Source organism: Anabas testudineus, chromosome 12 (assembly GCF_900324465.2).
Source record: "Anabas testudineus chromosome 12, fAnaTes1.2, whole genome shotgun sequence".
NCBI lineage: Eukaryota > Metazoa > Chordata > Actinopteri > Anabantiformes > Anabantidae > Anabas > Anabas testudineus.
The window spans coordinates 4,233,217-4,247,853 of NC_046621.1; positions in this window are offsets into that span (position 1 = coordinate 4,233,217).

Consider the following 14,637-nt stretch of genomic DNA (forward strand, 5'->3'; position numbering starts at 1 on the left):
TACTCTGTCAAGTAGAAGTGAGCACACTCTGTGAAGTACAGTATATTAGTGGAAATACTGAGCAGAAGTTATATTACAGTATCAATAGTAGTTTGCCAGTAAAAATGAAAGAGTGTGCACCTAAAATGTTGGTAAGAATTACACACACAACTTCAGTTCAGAAAAGACTTTTCTACTGCAACTTCAAGAAGAAGTGACTGAGGCTGGAGCTGGTTGTTTAATAGGTTAACCAGAATTATTTCAAAAAGAAAACAAAAGGTGGACAAGGTAATTGTTACCAAACTATATATTTTAAACATCCATCACAGTTAATGGTACAGATGTTTACGTATGCCTCCCGTGTATGAAAATCTGAGCCCAGTGAATCCATCCAATCCAGATGGTGACATTTATTCAGTGTATCTGAATCATTTTAGTGAGTAATTAGATCACATTATAGCCAAAATAATTTAGGTCAGACCCAAGTTGTATAAATTGCAAATGTTGTCTCAACACTGATCAAATTCTTGTCAACCTCAGCTGTGGTTTCACTTGGTTTGACTGGTTCGAAGCAGTTAGTATTTTTTGTTAAAGTCAGATATGTTAGCGTTTAGGTTTTAGTGCATTACACAGGAATAGTGGACAACTACATCTCAGTTATTTTTGTAAGATAAGCATAGTTTATCCATACAGCAGATTCTGTCACTTTCCTTTAAAACCTTCATAGGAGAAGCTACAAACAAAAATAAGTATGTATGGTACAACAATACTCATCTACTACTCTCTAGGGTTTTCTAAATTGCAAAAGCTACTCCAGCGCTCACCATCCCCCTGTGTTGATCCTGCCAGTCCCACAAATGGGCACCCAGCAGGAAACTAACAAGTAAATGACAGTCTGTCCCAGCAGGTGATACCAGCAGCAACTAGAGAATGAGGTGAAGAAGTTGGGAGGGGTCTATCAGTAGGAGAAAGAGGTGAGACAGCACTGTAAACATAACACTTAGCCTCTTCCAATTAAGAGGCAGCAGGTGCCCTGAAGCTGGTTGTCTCATAAAAACATGAGGTCAGTGATTTTGTTAGTTCCCCGTCCTTCAGTGCATCACGTACGGAGCTTCATATCAGAACACACAGAACCCATACGGGAGATTAACACATCTATGTGTCTGCATGATTACACTGCATTCATTTTTACGAATGAGCCATAAGGTTGGTGATGCGTGGGGGTCGTGTTTCCATAGTCTAGGCCAATCACAAGTATCATGGCAAAGATGTGTGTGTGTTGAGCATCTTCTGTGACGATTAATCAGGAGAGGCTGGATATGTTTTGGTGCCTTCAGAGGACGACACTAGGCCCTTTCCCAAAACATATGTGAGTGATCCTGACAGATGGGGCCCTTGACTGTAGCTGGAGGAGGGTGACGTGGGGCTTTAATGTCAACTTTTAGATGCTTGTTTCAAACGTGACTCTCCAGGTTTTGTAACTGATGTATTGCTGTGACTAATTCAGCTCCGGGACTGTTTTTCTGACAATACATCAGCTCTTACATTTCTCTCCAGCTGCCCACATGCAGTCCTTTTCTTTCTGACTCATTATGGTATTATACATCTGGGAATGTATGCAAGAGCCTAAGCTCAGTGATTTCCAATGATATTACTACAGGCAACCATAATGTAATTTAAATATAGACTGTATTTAACCATCCCAGTCTTGTCTGATCATTGTTCAGCAACCAGTGGGTTCATTATATCCACAAACTACTTTTACAAGGACATTTTGACATTTACTTTTTTACTTTGTTCCCAAACTCACATGTGTAAATCAATAGCGCTTCGTAGAGTAAATGTGAAGGGTGAAACTGATTCAAATACAAAAACTAAATTGAAGAAATAACATATTTAAGTTAGGGTAACATCTGCTGATTCTCTTTAACATTGCTACCACAACATGAGTTTTGTAGGTTTAACAATTGTTGCTGTTGTGATGTTACACTACAACTTGTAACACTTTATTTTATTTTAATTAAACTTTAATTTATCCAACACACCAGGTTAGAAAAATATACAAATGCTGCCATGAGATGACAATTATTTCCTAATCTGGTCATCGGAAATTAGGATTCGGATCATTTGATTTGTGCTTTTGCAACTCTGCTTTACAGTATAATAAAACAGTCCTAATAAAACTTATTAGGTTTACCTGCACAGCTTTTATGAATGGAAAAATGCTCTGCTATAGTGTTGTGGTGATGTTATCTGCAAGTATATTTGCAACCTTTTGACAATAATGATTTAATTGGTGCTGTAAGAGACCCCTCTGCTGCCGAGGTACTGCCGTCTCTAATGAGTGATGATTGATTTGTTACTTGTATTTATTATTTATGTAATGTTTTTACAGTGAGGAGAAATTACTAATGCTTTTAAGGCCAAACAAGGCATAAAACAACAAATGACAATACTCTGCTCTGCCCACACTACTGCAGTGTGAGTCATTTTATCTCATTATTTCTCCTTAGCAGACGACTATCTGTAATGAATAAACAAGACAGCATGTTACTGAATGTTTTTCTCAAAGGCTTGAGGCCCAGGCACAGCAGAGTGATGCAAAACCAACAGACAATGAACAGTACTTATTGTTATTCGCCATAAAGTTTTATTTCTGGGGAATTGCAGGAGTTTCTTTCTATTCAAATGTGGTGAGAATGGTTTCAAAGCTCTGGAGAAATGCACTGGAAATCTCATTACAGTGTACACATGCTGGAAAAAATGTTGGCTCCAGGGCAAATTAAACGCCTTCTCCTGAATTGCAATAGACTTGTTAGGATTTTAGTGTGGAAATGCAGCACAGAGGGGGAGAAATAGGCTGGCCAACAGTTGTGCCACTACCTGACTGCTTTAACAAGTGAGGTTAAACTGTAACCTGTGGTCTGCAGCACCCCTCTCAACAGCACAGCTACTCAAGTTGATTTGCATGTGATGTGACTGCTGGAATTTTCATCACTGGATGAGGCCTGAAGCACATAGCTGTGTGTGTGTGTGTGTGTGTGTGTGTGTGTGTGTGTGTCTAAACGTACTTCTTAACAGATAAACAGCCATCTGTACTTGGGTCATTTCACATTCCAATGTCATGTAGCATCATTCCTTTGATTCGCCCATCATGTTCAGACAAATAAGGTGAATGTGATTTTCGAATGCTTGACCAGCTTCATGAGATGTTATTGGGTGTAAGTGAAGTGACTGCATTGCAATTGGGGTTTCGTCTAACACCTTGGGCTATAGTGTGCTTCTAAACACAAGTTTTTTTTATGCACATTTTAAATTTGTGACTGGAAAAAAATGGAAAATTAAAATTCTTGACACACTCTCAGCATTGAAAATATTGGGGGTGGATTATTTCCTGTATTTTCTGTATGTACAGTATAGAGCAAAAGTAAAATAGCACCAGAAACTAAGAGTGATGCATAACTGGGAATAGGAGCTGTGGTTATTATTAATAATAGTGTCAATATTTAATTCAACAGTGCTTTTTTAGATAAAACTGGAATTATCTGTCCTGGCAAAATGCTGTTGCATGTTCAATAGAGTGATAATGTTCTCTTCCATGAAGAGTAGGGTTTAATCTTAATCATTGTTGATGCCATGTTAAGTGTATGGGTATTGCATATATTGTATTTCTGGTTGCATATCTCTGTGGCTATCCGAACAGATAGGTCCATTAACATTCCAGTGTTGTTTCGCAGAGAGTGACAGAGAGCCCCAGGGGCATTCTGGGATAACAGATGCTCACAACACAGAGTCATACCGTATCAAACTGGGAACACAACCTGAAGATAAAACCCCACAATAATGTCAGCCTTTGGGCTCTGGCTGTCGGACATTTAATGACACTGAGAAAGAAAAAGAGGAAAAGTTTCTCAGCTGTGAGATGCAGAGAATAAAAAGAAACTCTGGCAATAAAACCTGCATCAGAAAACAGGAACGTCAGAGCTGAACGGTGACCTTGAGCAGTTTGCGGAGCCAATGGCTGATGCAGTCTCATTTGGACTGGATTGGCACCAAATTGGTGACTTAGTCAGCAAGTTAGAAGATATGGCTAATAAACACGACGGCAGAGGAGACAAGTCATGGCAGATGTGACACTGGAGTTTGGGTCTAATAATAATAATATAACTCAAGGGCTACTTCCACCACAGGCTTTTCTAGAGCTTTTACTCACAACTTGACTGTGCGATGTGGTTGAAACCAGAAAATGATTAAATTGTCTGATAATAGTGAAACTTTTCTGCTACAATTTCACTTGTGCTTGTTTTATTAATGATTGGGAGAATTTGTGAGCTGTAGAAGGGGTCTGCCAGTAAATCTGAAAGCAGAAGCAGTTGAATAACAAGACGACAAGAAACCTTTCGGTCACTGAGTTCCGGATAGTTTGAGGCGAAGTCAAGAGTTCACCGTCTGTGGGAGAGGATGCAACTTTTTGGGACTAGAGAGTGCTCCAGCTGATTAGTCATAAGGGAGGAGTGGGCGTGGATGTACTCTCTGCATGTGATCTGATAGATGGAGAATTCCTGTGGCTGCTCTCGCACAAAAGCCAACAAGAGTTGAAAGTTGAAAAGTGGGTCAGTGTCTCCTGGGATCTAAATGCAGAAAGAAATGGAGGCAGAGGGGCAATTTTAAGTTTGAGATGGAGAGTGTATAGTGAAATAAAGGCGCTTGCTCATTAAGCTTAATCCATATTTTGTTTCTGTGAAACTGAATTTCTGTGACGGCAGGGAGAAGAGATGCGAGGCAAGATAAAATGTAAAACAAACTGTCGTTGAGATGATTTGCAAATGAGCTAACTTGTTTCATAGCTACTAAGGAGATTCTTCACTTAGAAATTCTGCTGCCTCTTAGCTCTTCAGCATTTGATATAAGATCCTCCAGTTTCTCACTGCAGAGGAATAATGAGTGTGAAGCTTTTGGGTAGGATAAGAACTGCAGGATAAGGTGTTATACAGGGGATTTCTTCAGGCTGCAGCCAAAGAAATACTCGAATTCTCCTTTCTGCTGCTGCACAGAACATGAGGCTATGAAGACCTCTCTTACAGCTTTGTCATGTAAAGAGCATCGTAGAGTGGATGACATTTAAAAAAAATAACAGACATTTGAGAAAATAGGCTTATACACATTTTTGCTGAGAATTAGGTGGGAAGATCAATAGGCTTTCATATCTGTAAGGTAAATATAAAGCTACAGCCAGAGGCTGATTATTTTAGCTTAGCTTAAATAGTGCTGCTGGTGAAGAAGCGGTCCAGCACATAATCCATCCCAAAACAACAATTAGTCATGTTCACAATTCACGTTTTTGTATCAAGTAAACAAACGAGATGTAACATGTTACATGGTGAACCTTGAGAGTGCTTCTAAGTGGATTAAACCAAGATCATGAGTGGCCTGTAGCGTTTAGTAAATACGAGTGATACCAATCTCTCTCTCTCTTTTTCAGTGTTTGAAATCCATCCTACACTTTTGAACAAAGGGGCCTTGCACTTATTCCATGGCCGTACTGCAACGCTTCAACGGGCTTAAACACATCAAACATCAGGAAAATAGCAGAGTTGAGAAAAAGAAAGTTGGGAGGACAGTGAGAAATGAGAAGCAGGGAGTTCTGGAAAAGAGAAGACAACAAATTACATTGGTATAGAGGAGCACATTAACCCGTTGAGCTACAGTAGATCATACCAAATCCGACCCTGCTCTGCTGCATATTAGCCATTAGCACTAAGGGCTGAGTGTGTTATCACACTCCAACATATTCTGGCCAAGGTTACATCCTTACATGTTTATAGCTGTGGGCCTTTCAGCAATTTAAACACTTTTCACCTTGGAATCATATGACAGTAGTCACAAGGTAACACCCGAAGGTGTGTTTATGAGATAACAGGAAAAAAAACCTCTTATCTGCTGCTGTTTCGGGGTCTGTGCTTGGTTTCAGATATGCAGCGCTATTGACTGTTCACTTTAATCATCATCCTTGGTTTGCTGGCTAGAATATATGATTAGGAAATTAATGTAGGTGCTATTTCATTTGTTTGCAAACCTCCACGTGTAGAAGTCATGATATAGCAACAGTTTTGAATGTAATGAGATTTAATAACAGTCTCATGTCTGTGCACTAAATATGAAGCTGCAGCCAACAGCAGGTTATCACAGCTAAGCATAAAGACTGAAAAGAGGGTGAACAGCTGTCCAACACAAACACAATCTGCCTAGCAGCACCTCTTAAGCTCACTAATTAAAATGTTTGATCTCATTAGTTTAATCCACACAAAAGCCCGAGTGTAAAAACAACACGTTGTTGTTTTACCGGAGGTTATGTGCCAGAATATTTCTTGGCTGGGCACAGTTATACAAGTAAACCGTGTGCTGCGTTCAGATCATGTAAATGCTTGATGTATTGCTGCCTCTCTTTGCAAATGTTTCTCACCTCTCTCTGCTGACCATTTTTCATTCAGCATTATTTTTCTGTTCATGATCTGACCCATTTTCGTCACCGCCTCAGGAATCCACTGGAAGAATATTTCCTATGACTTTATCAAAGGGCAAACTCATTCTGCACCATAATTGAAATTGTCATTTCTTTCTAACTCATCTTTTTTTCACACACTGAATGTAAAAAATCTCAGCTACTCAAGTAGACTCTCGTCTTATTTTTTTTCTCTACGTCGAGCATAAACAGATTTTCAGGCTTATGTTGAGTACACAAAGTCATGCCCACAGAGTGTGCTCCCAGCACCCGCTGCTGTCGGCCTCCCTGCAGACTCTGCAGCTAAATCCTCCCACTAATCTCCAATTAAAATGGCGATAATAGGTGTTTGCCCAACTCAGTGCCCACCACTGCTCTCTTGCTCTGTCCTCCCTTCTTGCAACTTCCCATCAAATGTGTCACGGGGGGACTCACACATAGCACACACTCACACAAACCCCATCAGACACTTTGCAAAGTGCCCGAAGGATTGACCTAGATTGGGCCCACTTCACAAACTAATTTCTGAAAACACAAAGGAGGATTAGCAGAGATTAAGATGACAAGGTCTGAGGATTGAGAAGTAGCTGGCATAGGCCAATTATAATTACTGCCCTAACAAAAAGTGGACTGTGGCTAATCCAGTCACTAGAGGGCTTGTGTTTGGATCTGCTCTGCTGCAAAACTGCTATTTAGATATTATTTTTACCACTGACTGTACTGTAAAGGCTCTACAAGACATAGTACTGCTCTGTTCTGTTCTGCCTTTGGTTCTGAAATCATGCAGCAAAAGCATACACACACCAAACATCAGCATCTGAAATCCCATGCAATTTTAAGGTCCTGAATGGCTTGAGATTTCTCTTTTTTATATTATTATACTGCCTAGATTTTCTTTTTTTGAGAAGCTTGTTAGCACATTTCACTTTCATTATTGAGGTTGTGTTTGCTCCCTGGCAGTGCACAAATTGCTTGCAAAGAGTAGTTTACAGCATATTTTCCTCTAGTGTACCCTATTCCATATGTGAATGTGCGTTGACGAAATGCACATCTGCTCTACTAGTCTGATTCGTTTTAAAAATTCATGCAAGAATTGTAGGATATTCCCAGTATTCATGTTGAAAAGATGAAAAAATTCTACGGAAAATAGAAAATTCAAACCTCTCAGGATAACTTGAATGGCTTTCATTTCTGCTACATGTCGAACATCTAAGACAGACTTGGCAGCTCCACACTGCTGCTGCTCTACTCTGAAAATACACGTATTTCACGATCTCTTTTTCTTCACCAGTGATCAGAGCACACATGTAAGCCCGAGCACCACGTCTTTACTCGGTTCAAATGGAGAAAATTGTTAGTGGGGGAAACATCTGTAAGGAGCAGACGAGACGTGGTTGATGTGGCCACTAAAGCCATCATCAAATCAGGCTGATAAAGCTCTTCTAAAATGTTGGCCACTTCTCATAATTTCTGACACAGAGCTTGGGGTGTTTTGAAAAGTTTTCACAGCACATTGGGGACTGGGTGTCTGAGTGATTGCGGCTAAGTGAGTGTGTCTGTGTGAGTTTGGAAGTGTGTTCAAGCGCATGTGTGGTTTGCAGTGTTTATGAATGTCTGTGTGAGTGAGTGTGTGTGTGTGTGTGTGTGTGTGTGTGTGTGTGTGTGTGTGTGTGGTCTGGTGCAGAACAAAAGCGGACACTCATCAGCAGAGTTGGCGTGTGCACAGCACATTGGGAGCAGGAAAAGGGAGGTAGGCTTTCATCTTCGCTCATGCTTGCTGAGACTCCAACGAGGACCACATGCCTGAGTCGGGCAAGGAATCCTTTTGTGTGATTAATACTAAAAGTTTAGGGGGTCCCCCGCTGGTGGGGCCTGAGATATAGTTTCGAAGCCCTCATTAGGGGGTCGGTGGAACCCAATGAAGTCTCTCTGAGGTACAGATAACAACCTGCCGCTGGCGAAGGCAGGCAAAGGATAAAAACAGTCAAAATCCCAAACAGCTGTCGGACGTCCTGCATTACTCTGCTAATTACAAACTCGGTGGGCTTCCAGACCACGCTCTCCTTGCACACTGCTGTCCCAGCATCACCTCTCCTCCATCTGTAACCCATCCTTAATTAGGGAGACTCACCTAATTGACGAGAAATGCGACTTCAAACCACAGTCTGACACACTCTTCAAGTGCTTATAAAAATGCCTGAGAAATTGGAGTTCTGCACAGTGCTCACACTCATTCATTAGCTGTGGCTGAGCTTCCTTACATCAGCACACATCAGCCTCATTGTGACTGCTTCAGTAAACACAGGTTTTCTTTTCCTTCAGCTATATATTTTTATTGTTTACTGGGGTCTTGTTTTGATTTGCAGATTAAGGTCTTAGGCTGGAATTGTTTTTACAGACATGTTTGTCAGAGTGAAAGCTGAACTGACCTTTATCTGACAGGTAGTTTCAGGGGATCAGGAAGGGTTGGTCTGCTGAGCATGATTGGTAATAAAGAGTCTGGATCATGTCTGTTTCCTGAGAGACAGCTGTTCTGTTCATTAAGGAGGACGGAGACAACATGGGTTATTTCCAGTTTTGAAAATAAAAGTATTCTGAACTGTACTTTTTACTTTTCAGAAGAAAATCTTTGATCTCTATAATAATTGTTTGACCTAACCACTTGTAAAACAGTGGTCTCTATACTATAAGATATAGTATAGTAATACATTTTCAGTATTGCACAAAAGGATTGCCAAAACCTTAGCTTTGAACCACACTGTATCTGAAGTAAGTAGCAGTAGTGTGTCATATATGACTAGCTCATCAGTATAAACAGCACAAATAAATCTAATGGCATGAAACTTCTCCCATGCTTTCATCCTGGTTCCCTCTGTTGTCTGTTTTAAACCAGCTGAAGAGGAATAGAAGAAGACAACAGTGCAAGCTTCCACCCGCTTCTCCTCTTGTAAAGTCTTTTCCTTAATTAGAAGGCTGCAGTTAATTGATTGTTTTGGCTTCCCATTCACGTCAAGAGAGAATAATGTTCACCCAAGTCATGCTACTTTAAAGCGAAGCGAGTTTACTTCATCAACCCACCTAAACCGCCGAGACCTCCTCCACCTCCCCCTTTCCTTACCCAACCTCAAACCACACCCGAGTGAAAATCCATATAACAGTAGAAATTGCAGGGCAAATGCCTTTGAGCCACCCTGATTAAAAGACCCAACAACCTCATTTCAAAGAGAACGTAAACAATATTATGAGCATACTGCCTGCAGTGACTCACCCCAAACTGTTATTACATCTACCTTATGATGCTGTGCAGTGTTTCATCTCACTGCGGTTTTCAGCAATGAGATAAGCCCCAGATCACTGAAGCAAGCTAAGTGGCCTTAAAAGCATCTCTAAGCAGTTAATAAGTATGTACTAATGACCTCCAAACACACCTTATCAACATGAAAAAGCCTGATAGAGCCGAGGCATATCCAAAAGGTGAAATGGTGTTTTGATTTACTGCCTCATAAATCGGCACCTGTCAGAAAAATTGGAGCTAGGTTTTCAGGACAGTTTCAAGATGTAGGCACTGAGCCAAAACACATACATCTCCTACCCACGCACAACTTCTCTAAAATCATTAAACTCCACTGTAAGGGGCTTCTGTTTTTTTCTCTTTTGTCATCTAAATTGCTTTTGTCTTACAAATAGTCATAAGCAGCATGACATGTCTGGATCCCAGCAGTGGAGGATTAAGCAGGATCCTGATGCTTCTTTCTAGAGATAAGATGTTTTAGCTGTGACAGGCTCCGTCCAGTATTCACCGTCTTCCTGTTGTACCCCAGCTCCTCACAAACCAACTGAATAAACAAGTAACTTGAGTGTTTTCTATGTGATACTCCGATTGTTTAGAGGAAAACGTTCTTGTCAACTCTTCGGTTGAAATTCTGTTGTTTTTACCCAGTTTTGTTATGGTGCAAAACTTAATTACTGTTGTGAGGGTTGGGCTAGACTTTGAGGTTTGCATCCTGAGTAAGAAATGTGGTCAGGTTTAGGCAACACAAGCACTTTGGTTAATGTTAGGGCAAGGTTTGGTTAATGCAGTATGCATGCTGGATGTTTTTTAAGGACACTAGCCACATGTTGACCTGTCGGTCGGTTAGTTTGCCACTTTCTTAGGCACTGATAAATCTTATTAGTTACTGGATGGTCATGGTCCCCAGAGGTTGATGCCTGTTTGCTTTGCTTTTCCCCTAGTGCCAGTAGCAGTGTAAACTTTCATGCCCCCCTAGGTTGAACTGTAATTTGTTTTGTGATTCCCTAAAGTGAGTTTTAATCTAGTGCCGTCATCAGGTCAGAATTTCAATTAACCAAGTCTGTTTGTCTGTTTGAGCAGACTCATTAGCCTCTGTTGTGTTTTTAGTGCAAATTAGCAAATGTTAATATACAAACTTAATTAAGTTTGTAAGTATCACCTTGTGTTAACCAAAAGACAACTTCAGTGTGTTAGCACAGCCATTGTGAGTATGTTAGTATACCAACATTAGTGTTTTCTCAAAGCACTGTTGTCTATAAAGAAACAGTCTCACAGACCAACTAGCATGCAAACTCTTAGTCCAGGGATTTATTTGGTGTTTACCAATGTGTAAGTTGGCATCATGTGCTTGACTAGGGCCTAACATCCATGACTGACTACAAAATGTCTTTGTGCCTTTACACTGCATAAACAGGAGCCATGGCAACAGTGATCAATGTTGAAATCATGGTAGAGAAAATAGAAACTGCAACAGAAATGTAGATACCTGTGGAAATGCTTTTTTGTAGTGAGGTTTGTTTCATACTTCCCCACCAATTATACAGGATGTCGGACTGTGTCTTGCGTACATGTAGCATTCACTTTGGACGACATACATAACCAATGCTCCAAAGTGACACAGGCTATGTGAGGGCATCGTTCTGCACAAGTACTACTACTTAGCCAACAGCAACAGCAAGTATAACCCCGGGCTTAGCCTTGGTCAAACTAGATGGCTGTGCAGGACCCATTGGCTCAGTAGAGCGCCCCCACAATACCGTTGATTGTCTTTACATGCTCATGTGGCTGCCACTGTTTTTGTGATGAACGTTTTTTTTCTGGTTGTTACAGAGATAAGCTACTTGATGGGTGAATCAGGTACTTGACTGACAACCAGTGTTAGGAAGCAAAAATAAAGAAAAACAAATCCAACAGCCAACTGTGAGATGCTGCCAACATGTCTTCTTCAATTTCCAAATGAACATATCCATCAGGAAGAAAAAGGAAGAAAGAAAAGGGCCAGAAGACTCCAGAGCACATTAAACATATACATAGTATTGTAGTAGGCCTATTTAATATATGTTAAATATATTATATATTGACATTTTGTAATATTCCCAATTACTGTATGTTGATTAAAACACATTTGCAGTTGAATTGTTCAATGTCTTATCCTTCCTGAAACTTGTTTCTTTTAAAAGTATGCCGAGTTCTTCCAAAAGGGGTCAAGAAGCAGCTACTCAAGGTCAGTCACGTATTTGTTGCTCCCTAGTGCTCCATTAATTACAGCGCTTTTCTAAATGTCCTCCTCTGATGGGAAATCGCTTCAGGTGATGTTCAAGCAGTAAATTAGCCTGTGGCCCCAAGGCAACCCAATCAGCAGGGTATCTTTCCTGGTATAGTTACAAACTTTAAAGATAGGGACAGTGGGATTATCCAGAAAAAAGGCTTAAGTAATGACACAAGTGAGGGACAAAGGCATGGCCACAAAATGAAAGGGAAGGAAGAGAGGAGCCATTGTGCTATTGAGCAGACCTCCTCAGACTTAATTACCGCTCATTCATTGCTATTCAGCCTTCTCATAATAATGCAGGGGGGAAGGGATTTAAAAGGAGGTGTATAAAATCAGCAAAATAAATAAATAAATACAGTCATTTAAAATATTAAGAGATACTGGAGCATGCCTTCAAAAACCAGGAAACAGATCCAGACAAGCAGGAACAGCTGTGTGGGGCTTTTAAAAGACTTGTTTATAATATGTAAAAACATTTTTGCATTAAGATGTTAAGGTAAGTTTTCTCTAGTGTTAGGAGTTTTTGAGAAGTGACAGGTAATTTATGTCCTGGAATATAAAGTTGGACCAAGTTAACTTGGCCATAATATGTTTTTTTTTTCTGTACAATAAAATCCATTTCAGGACATCTGAGAGCAACACGCTGGCCTCTGACACACTCCCGTTCCCCGAGGCAGATTGGGCTTCACTTCCTTGCTTGAATGCTGATGTAACTCAGAGGTCAGAGCAGGCAGAGCCCAGTGGACAGCACTCTTATTTTGAAAACATCCCTGACATGATCACAGTGTCTGGAACAGAACCAGCTCCACCCTGCTCGGTATGAATATTTGTGTGTGTGTGTGTGTGTGTGTGTCTGAACTGAAGAGCTCCCCAGGCCTCTTCAGTTCTGAATCCACCTACCAGCACCTCCACCCAGCTGATGAAATCCTCTGAAATCCTCAGGGAATGCATTGGATCTTGTATCTGTATGATCTTATTTGTTTTTAATCTTATGACAAAAATATTCAAGTCCTATTTTTAAGCTCCGTACAGTCGTGCAATGCAAGTTGCATAATAGCTTTAGGATGTAGTGCTTGAGTAAGTTATATCTTCTAAATTAAGACAAACTGACATTATTCTTAAAACAAGCAGTCTCTAAGAAAAGACTAAAGTGCAAGTCACTACTAGTAAAGCTCATTTTATAAAAATGAATTAGCTTGCCTCATGACTAAACTGTACCTTAAGACTCAGGATAGATTGGACCATGTTTTAACATTCATTGTTGAACAGTTGGTATTTTTCCTGCAGATGATGTGTGTTAGTGTGTCCTGTTAGTTTCCATTACTAGTATTCAAGTGATCTGTGTCTGCAGGCTGACCTCTCTACATCCTTCTTTACCTGGTAGTATGCTCTACACTAACACAGTATAGGACTGTCAACCTTCTTCCCAAATATTACAACCTTATTATTCTCAAAATGTGAATGTATTTTTCAGAGCAGTCGAAAGATCCTGATATAGCTTGGTCGTCTGTGCCACATTGCTCCATTGATTAGACTATTAAAAAGACATCAATGAGCCACATCATTACACAGGGTGACCTTCATTACCATGAACACCAACGTTGTAGTTTATTTTATCTCAATCACATAGAGCCTTCTTTCTTCTACATTTTCTGTATGAACCGATGTGTTGACAGTATGAATAACACAGGATAATGTGTCCTCTTCATGTGATGGAAAACTTTATTCGTAGCTTGGACAGCTTTTTTAAGAATCTTTCCTAGGTATTTTTATTTCCTCTATATGTAAACATCATAATTATCTGTGGCTAGACATCAGCTGACACTGACATGTTAGTGTAGTGTAAGGACACAACTAACACAGTCAGTTCATCAGAAAACATCTCTCTCCGTGTGTGTGTGTGTGTGTGTGTGAGTGTGTGTGCACACTTGCATGACTGAGTAGCAACTAATGCCTGCGTTGCCAGGCGACAGTGACATGTAGGTACATTGTTTTTATCACACTCGACCACACATACAGACTGCCCACACAAAATGCTAGACTTTAGTCTGTTCAGCCAAGCTCTGCATAAGCTAACAGCACCCAAAGGATTCTCAGTGTTGAAGGGTTGAGCCATCAGTGGTATGTTCTGGGAAGGGGGTTGGAGGGCTTACTTCCTGGCGGACAGGAAATTCGACTTCCTGTCTTGATTAATGGGGAGACTGTTGGATCACACGGGGCACTGAGGGGCCTCCCACACACAGAGCCCCCACAATTCACCTTAAATGTCAACCTTTTTATGATTCTGGTTCTCAGGCACAGAGGGCTTGAGAAACATTGTGCCTGCATTATCTTGAAATAGTATAGAGGAAATCATTTCAACATCCCAGCACATACTGTAACACTTGCCTGTTGAATGCCTGTTTATTTCTCAGGCCCTTCCCCCAGTGAATATTTTTTGTTTGTGAATGCATGAGGGTCAGGATCCAGTAAAACGGGTGTTTCTCAACCTCATGTCACCGGTCAGGAGTCATGTTAGGGCGAAGAATGTCAACAGTGAACAGAACTGGACTCCTCAGAGCTGAAGGAATGCAGCGAGCGGCAGCGTGCTCT